The sequence below is a fragment of the Nasonia vitripennis genome (genome assembly GCF_009193385.2).
Source record: "Nasonia vitripennis strain AsymCx chromosome 1 unlocalized genomic scaffold, Nvit_psr_1.1 chr1_random0009, whole genome shotgun sequence".
Taxonomy (NCBI): Eukaryota; Metazoa; Arthropoda; class Insecta; order Hymenoptera; family Pteromalidae; genus Nasonia; species Nasonia vitripennis.
In genome coordinates this window covers 1,169,786-1,182,823 of record NW_022279596.1, presented here as the reverse complement: position 1 = coordinate 1,182,823, position 13,038 = coordinate 1,169,786, and the positions used below count along the sequence as shown (strand labels likewise).

General features: G+C 46.7%; 1 long non-coding RNA gene across 1 annotated transcript; it reads left to right on the top strand.

The window, feature by feature from the left end:
• The first annotated feature begins 7,482 nt into the window (after nt 1–7,482).
• On the top strand, nt 7,483–10,034 carry LOC116417819. Its single transcript, XR_004228065.1, has 3 exons — nt 7,483–7,724; nt 8,224–8,425; nt 8,501–10,034. It is a non-coding gene; the product is annotated as an uncharacterized LOC116417819 (long non-coding RNA).
• The last annotated feature ends 3,004 nt before the right edge of the window (nt 10,035–13,038 follow it).

The following is a 13,038-nucleotide window of genomic DNA, read 5'->3' as shown; positions in this document are numbered from 1 at the left end:
GCGTTCTAGAGTGGAATATTCATCAGCAGACGCTCGATTCCTCGGCGATTTAATTACGGGGCTACTCGCGTCTACCGTTAATTAATTTGGTCGATAGTTTAGGCGTGATTAAGCTGGTGCTCAGGGGGCCAGACTCTCGCTCTCTCCCCCCGTGTACGCAAGCGTATACGTGTGGGTAGCGAGATCGAAACGCGTCCTCGCGAGCTCCTGTAGGTATACGTGTAGCCAACAGCGGCCCGGGCATCTCTGCAGCGCGCACGGGATGCCTCGACTCGATAACGTTCTAAATCAGCCGCGATCTGATTATGCGAAATTTATTGCTACTTAACAGGATGTTCCCAAGGTTTCACGTTTGTTGCTTCCACGGCTCAAGTGTGCACACAAGTCGCTCTACGATCGAGAATATACACTTGCAGTTTTCAACTCTGTGTGCAATGTTTCGCGACCGCGCGCAAACGCAGACTTGCTTATCAAAAAGCCAATAAAGGCCAGATAACGCGCGGTATTCTGGCTGAAAAATACACATTTTTCGCATTTTCAAATTTATTGCCTCCAGTTAAAAACGCTCTTATCGCTCGACATTGAATCTTCAGACTCGCTCTCACTGGGCATACAATGTATCGAAAGTGCAATTTCGAAAAAGGCACTGTAGCCGAGGATGGCTGAGCACACAAACCGATATAATCTAATCCGCTGATGTTTGTTATCCCGCGCTTGGAGAAAGAGGCGAAAAAGTGAGGAGCATAAAAAAGCGCGCACAAAGCCTCCGTCCTCCGCGAGACGGAGAGTCGACAAAGTGAGAGACGAGCGCTCTTCGAAAATGTCCGCCGACGAATAGTATAAGGAGCACAGGCGCGCTGCTTATGAGCGGCTCGCATGCTCGCGCGCCGCGCTATCAAAAGGATCCTGCGGAGCAGCAGCAGCCGCCGGGAGATGGACGGAACGAAGAAGGAAGGCTCTGTGTGTGCGTAGGAACACGTGGGACAATGCCTGTCACCTCATTCACGTCAACAAGAAACCGACGACGGAGCTACTAGCTTCCACGCGAGGCGGACAAGAAAAGAGAGAAAGATAGGCAGCGAGACGTCCTCGCGCAGCCGCGGCATGAGAGGATCGAATTGCAACGCGATCCGCGCACACGAATCGACTTCTTTTTCGGGCGTTTTCTGACTCCTCTCTTTTCAGCTCCTCGCCTCTCGCGACCCCTTTCCTCGTTCGAGAACGAGAACCAAGCGCTCGGGTAATTTTTTCGGACTCGGAGCCAACTGCTAATTGTAAATCGCTGAAGCGCGGCTGAATGCATTGTACGATAATGCGCGAAATTTCCTCGAACTGCAGCGCGGGGGATACGCGAGCGCAGGAATCGTATTGCATTGTATTCGACGGCTCTCATGTGTATATGCAGACGCAAACGGCTGCAGCAGCAGCAGGAGCAGGAGCACGGGGAATCTGCAGACACGCGTCTCGTCTGTATCCCCACGAGAGGCGTATAATTCCTGTGCCGCTGAACCTGCGCCCGACTTAAATTGGAATCCCGAGGATTTGCTGCTTTCACGCATTTTCGCGGAATCTGCCTCCGAGCGCAAGTGAAAAAAACACTCGTCCTCGCTCTTTCGAACGAGCAGAGCTGAGAAAAACGCGCGCGCGACACCGCCGCGATTGCGGCGTACATCGAGAGGACGCGGCGATCGTAAAGTCAAATTAAAAAATAATTGACCAAAGAGAGCAAGATAATGGGGGCTTACGTAATTTCTGAAAACAATTCAAACACAAGGCCTGATGAAGTGGAAATCGGGAAGAAAGAGTAGAGTAAAAGCGAAAGTTAGAAGCGAGTGTAGCGCGCGGGCGAAGAAAAAAAGCGCGCGGAGAAAGAGGAAAAAAACAAGCGGCCGGGAAAAAGAAAGAGCGAGAGGGAGAGGGAGCGCGCGGGAGAGAGGAAAGAAGGAGAGGTGGACGCTTCTGGAAGAGCGCGACTATTCATCTCTACGGTATACTCGTCTTGGAGCAGACTTTTCTACGCACTGCCGGAGAGAAAGAGAGCGAGGGAGAGCGAGGAAAGGAAATAAGAGCGCAGAAAAGCCGGGCGAGAGCAAACGGCGCGCGAATCCAGCCGCGGCAATCAGCGTCGATTCAACGGTTCCCCGCTGCTGATGCTGTGTTGCTTTTCCCGCGCGCGCTTATGCGCTGCCGAGCGAGCGGCTTCTTTCTCTCGCGCGCGGCCCGACGTGTGCGAGGACGCGCTCTGCGCCGGCTCCAGTTCTCCGGTTCATTAATAAAGACATTGATACGTTCTCCAGATAGAGAGCGACACAGCGGCGGCTAATATTTGGACTATCGAATTACTCGGCGATTTCGGCCGAGAGGGAGAGAGAGAGGGGGGGGGAGAGAGGAGGAGGAGGAGATTGGCTGGAACTCGAGTTTTAGGAGAGCCACTGTGGCCTTGGCGTGAAAAATGCCTCGACCTTGGACGCCGAATGAATCGCTTAGCTTCGCCGCTGCAGAAAGCCGAAGAGTGATTACTGGCGAATATTCCCTGCTGGCTCCGGATTCGCCGCTGCAACAAGCCTCTGCTGTACAGCGGGCTGCGGGAGGCGAGAAAAAAATCCATTGTCCGTTCGCGAGCCGCGCCGACGTTGATTAGATCGAGGAACGTGCGCCCCGGCGCGATGCTCTTTTTGCGCGCCGCGCTTGTTTACCGAATCCGCTAGCTTCGTCGGCTTTGATTAAGATTTTTGCTTTTGCCTCGGCGCGACGCGCATTCGCCTGCCCGTAATGGCACCGGCATTTTTTAAGCCTCGCCGCTTTTTTCCTTCTATCAGTCTCTATTTTAAATTAATCAACGTTCAATGGAATGGGGTATTAATATTACGGATTTTTTGCGCCGTTATCCGCCGCGCGCGAGATGCTCGACGTCAGTTTTCGATTTTCTTATGTAAGATAACTATCGTTATAAATGGTCCGGCGTGAGAGAGAGAGAGAGAGAGAGAGAGAGAGAGAGAGAGAGAGAGAGAGAGAGAGAGAGATCAACTCGAGATCTCGCTTCGAAAGCACGGCTATTGAAAATGATACCGAGCTATTTTTGCTGCAACGAAAAAAACTCGCCCATAAGCGATGTGGAAACGAACGGCGCGCGCGATTTCAAAAGAGAGCCGCCGATCGTGACGAAACTCGCCAAAAGAATAGGGACTCGCGCGATCGACAGCTCGACTTTTGCAAAGGTGCACGCTGCCGCTGCGCCGAGGATACGGGGAAATTCAATTTTTTCCCCGAATCGTGTAATCAAATTCGAATACGTCATATAGAGCCGCACGCGAAGAACAATGCCCCGGAGCGGAGAGGGACGAAAATCGATTCTAACTGTCCTAAGAATAGAATAACAAAACAAATGAATTAAACATCAGCCGCGAGAGTTTGTGATTCATATGATTCGCATCTACATTTATATACGAAATTCTCGATATATCTACTCTTTTATTTCTCCGCGAGCTATACGGGGAAAGCCCTCGCAATGCATTCCTTGCATGCGACATGGACAACGCTAGGCATTCCTCTGGCAGCAAATTCCACTTGGAATGGAAGCTGCCGGCAAAATATACGCGATTGCCAATGCGTGGACGGCTCGGAGCTGAAAGGAGACGGAGAGTCCAGCTTGAAGAATCATTTAACTCTAATGGAGCAAACGGTATATTTTCCCTCAAACATATTAATAACGATCGTTGATGGAATTTATCACTCTTATGGAGGAAGCCACGCGATGGTGAGTATACAAGTTTTGTTGAAAATATTTGCTGTAAAAGACTCGACCCCAACTAGCTTCGCAATGTACTATTTATGTTACCTGGATAAAATTATAACGCAGTTAAAATTTCAGAAAAATCTTTTTCACAAGCTCAAATTTAACTAATGTATTTGGTTCATCTAGATTATTCGTCTTAAAAATGAATATAATTTTGAGATTAAAACAATAAATTCTTGTTCAACGCGTATGAAATTGAAATTTCCAAAAAATCGCTCCACACTCCGCGACGAAAAACTGGTTTCGCTTGCGCCCGCGCTCGACTCTCCTTCTGAGTCACCGGCCGTAATGACGGGGCCCAAAGGGGTCCCAACAGCAGCAGCAGCAACAACAACGCACGGAACGTGTGCGCCCGCGGTCGCTCCTGCTACTGCACCGAATCGTCCTGTCCGTGTGTAAGCAGCGAGGAAATAACGCGAGCCCCGGGGCGGGAGGATCGCACGTTATTTCCGGATCTCGGGCGGTGAGCGACTTTTGCCAGCGCTACTCATTCATCAGATTACGCATAAAATTTCTCGCTCCGGAGCTGTACACGCGCGCTCCGAGCGACGTACCTGTTCTCTCTCTCTCTCTCTCTCTCTCTCTCTCTCTCTCTCTCTCAGTAATGTTATTTCAAACAGTTTCTTCTCGGTGTTTTTTTTTTCTTAGAAGCGCCGGACCGCAAATATTGGACTTTTAAAGAGCGCCAATATTGAGTCGGAGCCGATGAACGTCCCGGAAAAAATATTTCCGACGTACCACTCGTGCGACCGTGCGCGTCGTGCGTTCCAGCGGGGTGATTACGAATTTATCGCTGATGGCATTGTATCAACGCATTGAATGAATTACTGCTCGTAGCTGCACATCTCGTTGAACAACAAAGCGGGCGATCCTCTCGCAGACAGACGAAGTTTATCCGAAAACGATCGTTATAAATATCCATTGTCCTATCGGGAGAGAAAGAGCGGCTGCCGAGCTGCTTGTCAGAGGGCTCCGCATCCTATGGGCGTAATTTCGAGGGGTAATCCGAGGCCGTGCTCCATCTTCATTTTCGTTTCCTCTTTTTAAAAGTGTTTTAGGTGCTTTTCTCATGAAAAGAGCGTGCGCGCCAGTGAGAGCGAGAGAAGGGTGGGGGGGAGAGCCCCGTTACGACGCGAAGATTCTGATTTTCGATCGTGGGAGCATGTTGAGTGGTCCGAAGTCCCGTTACCTCAACTACAGCCCCGTGCGATGCGGAGCGATTTTCTCCTCACGTCTCTCTCTCTTTCTTTCTCTCTCTCTCTCTCTCTCTCTCTCTCTCTCTCTCTCTCTACCGACAATCTTCCCTCCTCGTCTTTTCTTCCTAGCAGCGTGCGAGCACCCCTCGCTCCATCTCTCTCTCTCTCTCTCTCTCTCTCTCTCTCTCTCTCTCTCTCTCTCTCTCTCTCTCTCTCTCTCTGGACATTCTTCTCTGCTCGCGCGCGCACGTGTGTGTATGCGTCTACTCGCTTGCTCTCTCTTTCTCTCTTGTATTTTAAAATACTCGGACCGCCTTGTCAAGCAACCCCTTCTACAGCTCGGCTTTATTTTTTTTTCTTCCTTCCTTTTTCGCTCCGTCTCTCTTTCTCTCGTTATCCCCGAGCGCGCGCGGGTACTATACACCCGAAAAGCCGAATCGTGTTCTACGTTCTGGGAATTCGAAAGTTCGCGCTCTGCGGAGCACCGCGGCCACCACTCGGCTCTCTCGAGGCTCCTTTCGATTTCGAATCACGCGTTTCGGTTTCACTTGTGGAAAATTATAAGCTTCTCGAGATTTATGGCTTCGTGAGCCAGAATTTGAAAAAATACTCCCCGCTCTGTTGTACTTTTTTAGGCAACTATTTTCCCTCCGATTGACGGGCTAACTACGAGTAGTCAATCGGATTATGTGAGCCAATCATCGCTCGAAATTCATCCCGTATACATGATAGCGTTCACATGCAAAGGGCCAGCCTTGCGAATAATGAAATCTACTACTCTTCGTATGTGAATTTCGACGATGTTGTACACGAATTGTCTCTCGCTGGGAGTATCTCAAAAATCGCACGTCAGCGCCATCTAAGGAAATTTCAGAGTACTGCGGCCTCTATTGAATTTTCAATGCTTCACGAAGTGAAAGAAATGTACGCTATCGCTGCTGATGTCGATACGCTTTGTAATTTGATAAACAATCTTATTTTGCGAGCCATTCGCAGATTTTTCGGACGTAAAATATCGAACGGCGAGCGATAAATGAGCCTGAAATCAAGGCATTTTCCAAAATGCGCAAGCACTACCTTTGCGAGCGTGCGATAATAATACCCGTTCTTGTGCGTACGACTGCTCATTATTACCATAAGCGAACTCGAGTATCATACAAAGTTTTATTTTGCCCGTATGCTCGTGATGGTAATTGGAGCTTCGAAGCGATACGTGAAGCGCATATTGGGGCTTGGATGTTATTATTATGCGATACTAGCCGCATTTATCAGTAATCGTTTGGCCATTTGCATAAGCACATAAGTGCCGGAGCCTAACGACTCGCTTACGACTGGGCGCGATGGTACTGCATCGTCTCATCTCCCTTTCTCGTGCGCATTTCCAATTCCGTGCCTCCTCCGTGCGACGTAAGAGAAAAAATGCCGGGACTCGAGAGCGAGAGGGAATCACCATTGATCTGGTTCCGGCAGCAGCGGAGTCGATGGTTGACCAGTCGGCAGAGCCGGACAGTGGCACGTGGCGCCGGAATCCCCGTATAATAGCGAGAATTAAGAGGTGAACCTGCTGCACGGGCGCCTCCTACTGTCCCCGCTGCGTAGCCTGCAGGTTTATCCACGAAGCTCGGGCCGCATCGAGGGGGATGCAGGAGAGAAAGGAAGGAAGAAAGAATAAGGAGCGCAGCGGAGGATGCCCCCGATGGCTCGCTCGTGTTGGCGGCGAAGCCCGCAGAGAAAAGGAAGCGGATCGCAGGTCTGCGGGCGTCTCGGCGCGTGCGGCCTATAATGTGGCAGTTCTCTGCCCCCACGTGGGTTTGCGCGACACCTATGCCGATCAGCCGCGCGCAGGTAGGGCGCTGGTTATACGGCCGGGTCGCACTCCCTCTCGCGCCCGTCGCATCGGAGGCCGATTAAACCGGGAGAAAAGAAACGCTTCCGAAACGCCGGCAGGTAGCGAGGAATTTTATTGCCGCTGCAGGTGGATGTCGTCCGTTGACCCACTGCCGCTCGATGGATGACTTTTCCTATCCGCCGTTGTCGCCCGAAGGAGCTGCTTCATCCGAGCCTTTTTTTCATGCCTACCGTTCCTTTTTTACCTCTTTCACGCGCCCGTCAATGCTCGTCTCCATCCTCGAGCGCATATTAAGATGTTTGGGGCTTGGCGCTGTGAATTAACATTCGGGCGACATCGGTCGTCTAACATTTGTCTGATGACCGCGGGGGACGTCATTATTTTATCGCCTAACTCATTTTCCCCCGATCGGAATAAAATTATTTATCGGCTTTTTTAAACATCCGATTGAGTTACGACGGGTCTCCATATCGCGCGATGATTTGTTATAGTCTCACAACTGACCAGATAACATAACAAGCTACTGTTAAGGTCCTATAAACTTATTTGTTTCACATTTTTTGTTGTTGAAAAACATGAAAAACACTCGTTGAGCTCCCCAGTTTGGCTTTGGGTTTGAAAATAGCAGTACTCGCGTAATTTAGTAACGGTTCGTGACGAGTACGTGTGCTTATGGTCGGGACTAGCCAGTGATAACGCAGTCGAGCTTTTACGAGTCACGTACGTTCTATACGTCCGAGAATATTTTTTCAAAGATTATGCAGTAGTCGTAAACATTCTCCTGTTATTTTTAAGCTGGATTTTTTAAACCGTTTGGGAATTGAACGATTCGTATAAATCGAGCATGTTTATCGATCGGGATCTTAATCTGCAGTACTAGAAGGTAATTAATTTTTTATTTTCTCTGTTTTAAATACCAAAATATAGGATTTTAAGATGCCTCCGGCCGCCGAGGGGGTAGATTCGGAAGATAAAATGCGTAGAAAAAATTGATTATGAACGGTTTGTCATTCGCATTTGTTTACCATGTCCGCTTTAACGACGTCCAATTAAGATCACAAGGATAAAATTGTCCAGATATTTAGAAAAAGAAGCCGAAACGCTATGTAAAAATGAGTCTGCATTAATAATGCGGAAAACGGCGCGAAGCTTCGAAAGAGGAACGAAGCGGCTCTGCTCTATTCCGGGAATCGAGTCAAGCTGCAATACACCGAGCAGAGAGAGAGAGAGAGAGAGAGAGAGAGAGAGAGAGAGAGACGCTGGTATTTTTTGCTGAAAATAAAAGCTAATTGAACTCTGCGACAGAAATATATAGTTGCAGTGATCCGGTGAATATATTATCCGCGATACGACGTAACTGCTTGCATATATTATGTGCGCAGGTACAAGCTAGAGAGAGTCGCGAGTTTATCTCACTACAACGTTTGGCGAAAAACACGCGAAATCAAGCGGCAATGGGCAGACAGGACAGCTACTAGCGTTATAGATCTTCAAAGGGAAGTCGCCCTCGAGCAGGAGTCAAGGTGCCGGAAAATTAATGGATGGAAAATCGGGAGCAGAGGGAGAGGCGCTTCGAAATTAAAGGTAATTTTTATCTAATCGCGAAGTAATTATCAATTTTCGCTTAATCGTTCTTCCTTTATCTGCCGCCTCGTGAAGAGAGTCGGCGGCTCGTCGACGAAGGAGATCATTCGTCTGCAGCGCCGAGTACGAAATGTCAGGAGAGGAGATAAGCACCTGTGTACAGTACCTGGTTTCCAAAGCATCGTCCTTCTCTCTTTCTCTGCAGCTCAGTCCTAAGGAGGCTCCGGCTATCCGTCTCTCTCCCTCTCTCACACTCAGCCTGACGGCCATTAAAGCAATTTTAACGTCTTCTCGCTCGGCAAAAAATACGAGTCGTTGCGCTAGACTGAAGAATGATCGGAGAGGCGCCGACCGTCGTCATTATCTTTCCTGCTCTCCTCCTCCTCCTCTCTCTCTCTCTCTCTCTCTCTTTCTCTCTCTCTCTCTCTCTCTCTCTCTCTCTCTCTCTCTCTCTCTTTTTCTCGCTTACCTTTACCTGCAGAGTCTCAGCTCTCGTTCTTTCTCCCTCTCTTTCTCTCCCGTTTGTTTTTTTCTCCTCTTCGGCTATGCCTTGGTCGCTCGCTCGCTCGATCTTCACTCTCTCTTTCTACATCCACCCGCTGGCTCACTCTTTCACTTTTACTATCCGCCCTCGAGCTCATCCTTCTCGTTCGTTTTTTCTCTCTCACTCGGTGTTCGGCGTCGGCAGCAGCAGCAGCAGCAACAGCGGCAGCTCTTCTCGCTGCCCGAAACTGCGGGTTCGCGCTCGCGCGCTGCAGCCAGAAAATGGAGATCTCTCCTCAGCGTCGTCGTTTTGCATCTCGCACCTCCCCCCCCCCCCCCTCTCCCACCCGCGCGTATCAAGCTCCGGTCTCCTGCAATTTCTCTCTCCGGCCACATTCGGAATCGTTATAAGCAGGTCCGCGCGCGCGGGGTCCGAAGATATTATGTTTCGCACGGGAACGTCATTTCTCATGAGATGTGTGCTGCTGGCAGTGCTGGCGCGTTTCAAACTATGGCTGACCGGCGCCTTGACTGATTAGACACTTTTGGCACCGGTTTCGCTTTCCGCCAAGCCGGCTAATCTACCACTTTGTCGGGGAATCGGACTGCATTCTCTCGTCTTTTGCTCCTTCACCTGCATCGCAGCTTTTTTCTATAACGATTCTAGGCGCTGTTCTCTTGTATGATTAATGCGACCTACTATGACTGTTGTCCCAATTTGATAATTATACGGTCTCGGTTCTTTGAACATTGTGATAAAAACTAAATGTGGCGTTTGCAATTCATTTGCGAACATCAATCTTGGCCCTCGAATTTTGCCGTATCATCAGATTCTCACAACGCGTGGGACATATACCGATATTTTTAAAATAAATAGCTCAATTACACATTTCATCGTGTGTCGAGCTAAGAAGGACTTGTAAGTACCTTTCATATAAGTATTGACTGAAATTTTTCAAGTTATTTTCAAGTACATAATGCAACATGTTTAAAAAAGTTACTTTATAGTACTCGAAAAGGTGATTAAGTATAAACTTATTAGAAAATTACTTGAATTACATTCACATTTTTGAGAATTTTTTAAATTGCCTATTTCACAATGTGTATAAAATATTATTCTTTTCAATCAATCATCAGATAAAAGAAAATTTTTTGTCAATATTGAAAACATTTAGGTTGTGTATACACAAAATAAAAAATAGTCGTTATGTTTGCTCGTCAATTTTTTCTGCTAATTATTTAAATTATGGAAAGTCGATCTCTATTTCGCCTATCATTGGACACCCGCGCCGTTACTCTATTATCGGACGGGCTTATGTTTAAACAAATTGGGAGGTTTAGATGACTAAATGAAAGACTTATAGCTGGTATATGCATATACTATGTTGATTGTTTTACACACTTTAATGTATATTCAACAATGGCTTTTTGTAAACAAAAATATCAAGGGGCGCGGCAGCGCCCCCGATGGCAAGTATAAGTACTAGAGTACTATACGCGCTGTCGTCTGTCGAGCGCACCGCAACCTTATATTCTTTGAAATGGAGCTTTCTAATCTCTACAAAATATTCAAACACTTATATCTTACTGAAATTACGTTGCTTTATCAGGCGAATCAATGTTACTTTTCAAAGATATTAAAAAAACTTTTATTTAAAAAAAGTTTCGTAAAAAATGAACGATTCGTTATCATTCTATAGCTGACCAAAATTTTGTGTTGTGTTTTTCTTTTCAATATTTTTTCTTCACCCAACTTCCGTTCTTATCCACGAAACTTCCGTGGCGCGAAAAATCAAATCGAATTAGAAATAAAATGTATATATAATAAAACGACGCGTTCGGTGCATAGTATTTATTAAAATGAGTCCAGCTTTGCTACTCGGGGGTTTTTGGAGTCGCTGAACACGAATATCGCGAAGACAACAGCCTCCGAGGTACCTGGTGCCCAGGGTGGACAATATGAACGTCGTCTCCTAAAGTTTTATGAGAATTTGTAACGCAATTAGTCGAAGCTCGGGGGATTTTGGTGTCGCTAAACATGATTATTGCGACAGCAACGGCCTCCGAGATACCTGGTGCCCAGGGTGGACAGTATCAACGCTGTGTTCAAGAGTTTCAGGGGAATTTGTAACATAATAAGTCGAAACTTGTTACTCGGGGGTTTTTGAGGTCGCTGAACGCGAATATCACGACGGCAATAGCCTCCAAGGTGCCTGGTGCCCAGGGTGGACAGTATGAACGTCGTCTCCAAGAGTTTCATGGGAATTTGTAGCATAATTAGTCGAAACTCGTTACTCAAGGGTTTCGGGGGTCACTTATCACTCCGTAGTTTATGAGGTATGTGTGGATACTGGTCATAGGTATTGCTGTGGGGATAGATTCTAGCGTGTACATCTATTTATTTTACAAATCTTGTTTGACGGTTGCTTTTGAACTAAAACTAATACTCACTATTTTAACAATAGTTTGATGATTCACTTTTAAGTTAGTGAGGTATAATGTAATATATCTATCGAGCGGATAATTTTTATTATAATTACTGATTGCCCTTAAAAATACGTGAAATTTTTTAAATAAAACCTTCCTCAAAAGGTAAAAGGTAGGCAAGTATAAACTGGTTTTTATTTACTATTAATTTTTTATTTGATGATGATATAATTCATTCAAATAATTATTTATATAAGTGACAAACTATCCCTGGTAGAAACGGTATCCAAGTTATTTGGAAGTTCTGAGGTTGTCAATCTCAGAACTTGGTAGATTTCTTTGTCAGTTTTTGTTACAAGATGTAACGCTTTTTATCCTAGTTAGTAGATAAACAACGCGGATACGGGCGCCCCCCACCACGCCACCTTCAGCACACCTGCAGGTGAGAATAGGCCCCGCCCTCATGGAATGTTCTAGAAGCTTTTGACGTCATCGCTAGGCCTGCCGACCCCCTGTGAAGGTGAAGCGTGAAGCAGATCGATAAAGAAGGTCACTGCAGGGTACCCGGGAGGCTCGTTGGGGCTCAGGGCGGTCAACTCCGGTGCTCCAGGAGTCCGCGCTCAAGGTCGAGTCAATGCGTGGAATATTCTAGTCAGGCTGACGTCACCGGCCGACGTGCAACTCGTCGCATCTTTTCGTCGACTCTCGGATCACATTACACCTGTTATTCTTTCTTTATGCGCGCTATGAATTAGCTCGATGACTTTGTATCGCAGCGGCTAATATCAAAGGGTTTCTAGTTTCACGCTTATTTTTTAAGACGATGCATTATTGCTTATATTAAATACAGCTATGTACATGTTGATCGCGATACGCAGACATCAGTCGGGGGTGTCGGATTGCGTATACTCTAGAAAATTCGTGCGTACATTTCACATAGTATGAATCAGACATACACCCTCAATTATTTTTCAAGATGATTCATTTTCTACGAATTATTTTTCTGAATAATAAGTGCGTGTATAATAAGACTTATTTACATGAAATAAAACACTACCTTTCAGAATATCGTACGTGCTTCGAGGCATCAAACGGGATTATTGCTTGTTTTACTGCCCTTATAAAAGTAAAGCGACTTCATTGTTTTTCATTCTATTCATGCAATTCAGAAAGTGATCATCATGTCTGCGTACGATTGCAAGGAGCTTGTGAATATTATGCTAGTAGCCTATGGGCTTATAGCTCAAAGTTCTAGAAACGTCCCTGAAAAAGTGGATAAGTGGGTAAAGCTTAATAATAAAAATTTAAGACATTTGAGACTATTGCTTCAAAGTGCTGCAAGTGCCCCCGAAAAACAGAAGTTCCTATCAACAATCGCGTTTCTCAGGGGCTTTAAGGACAAGCTAAAGTGTTTACTGAAACGTGGTGAAGGTGTGCGTAAACGACGAAGTGATAGAGTAAAATGGCAGGATTTAGAGGTAGCATTCAACGATCGTATGAGATCAGGAGTGATTACAAACTTGAAACAGTTAGATATAGCAGCATTTATGAAAGACTCTCAAAGTTTTATTTCAAAGCCGAATCAAGACTGCTCTTAAGAAAGAGACTGCTGTGAAAGTGTATACTATATTGGCAGCTGAATACGTCATCACCAAAGCTGACAAAGACATTACGGAGATAAAATATTTCAACACAAAGGCTGA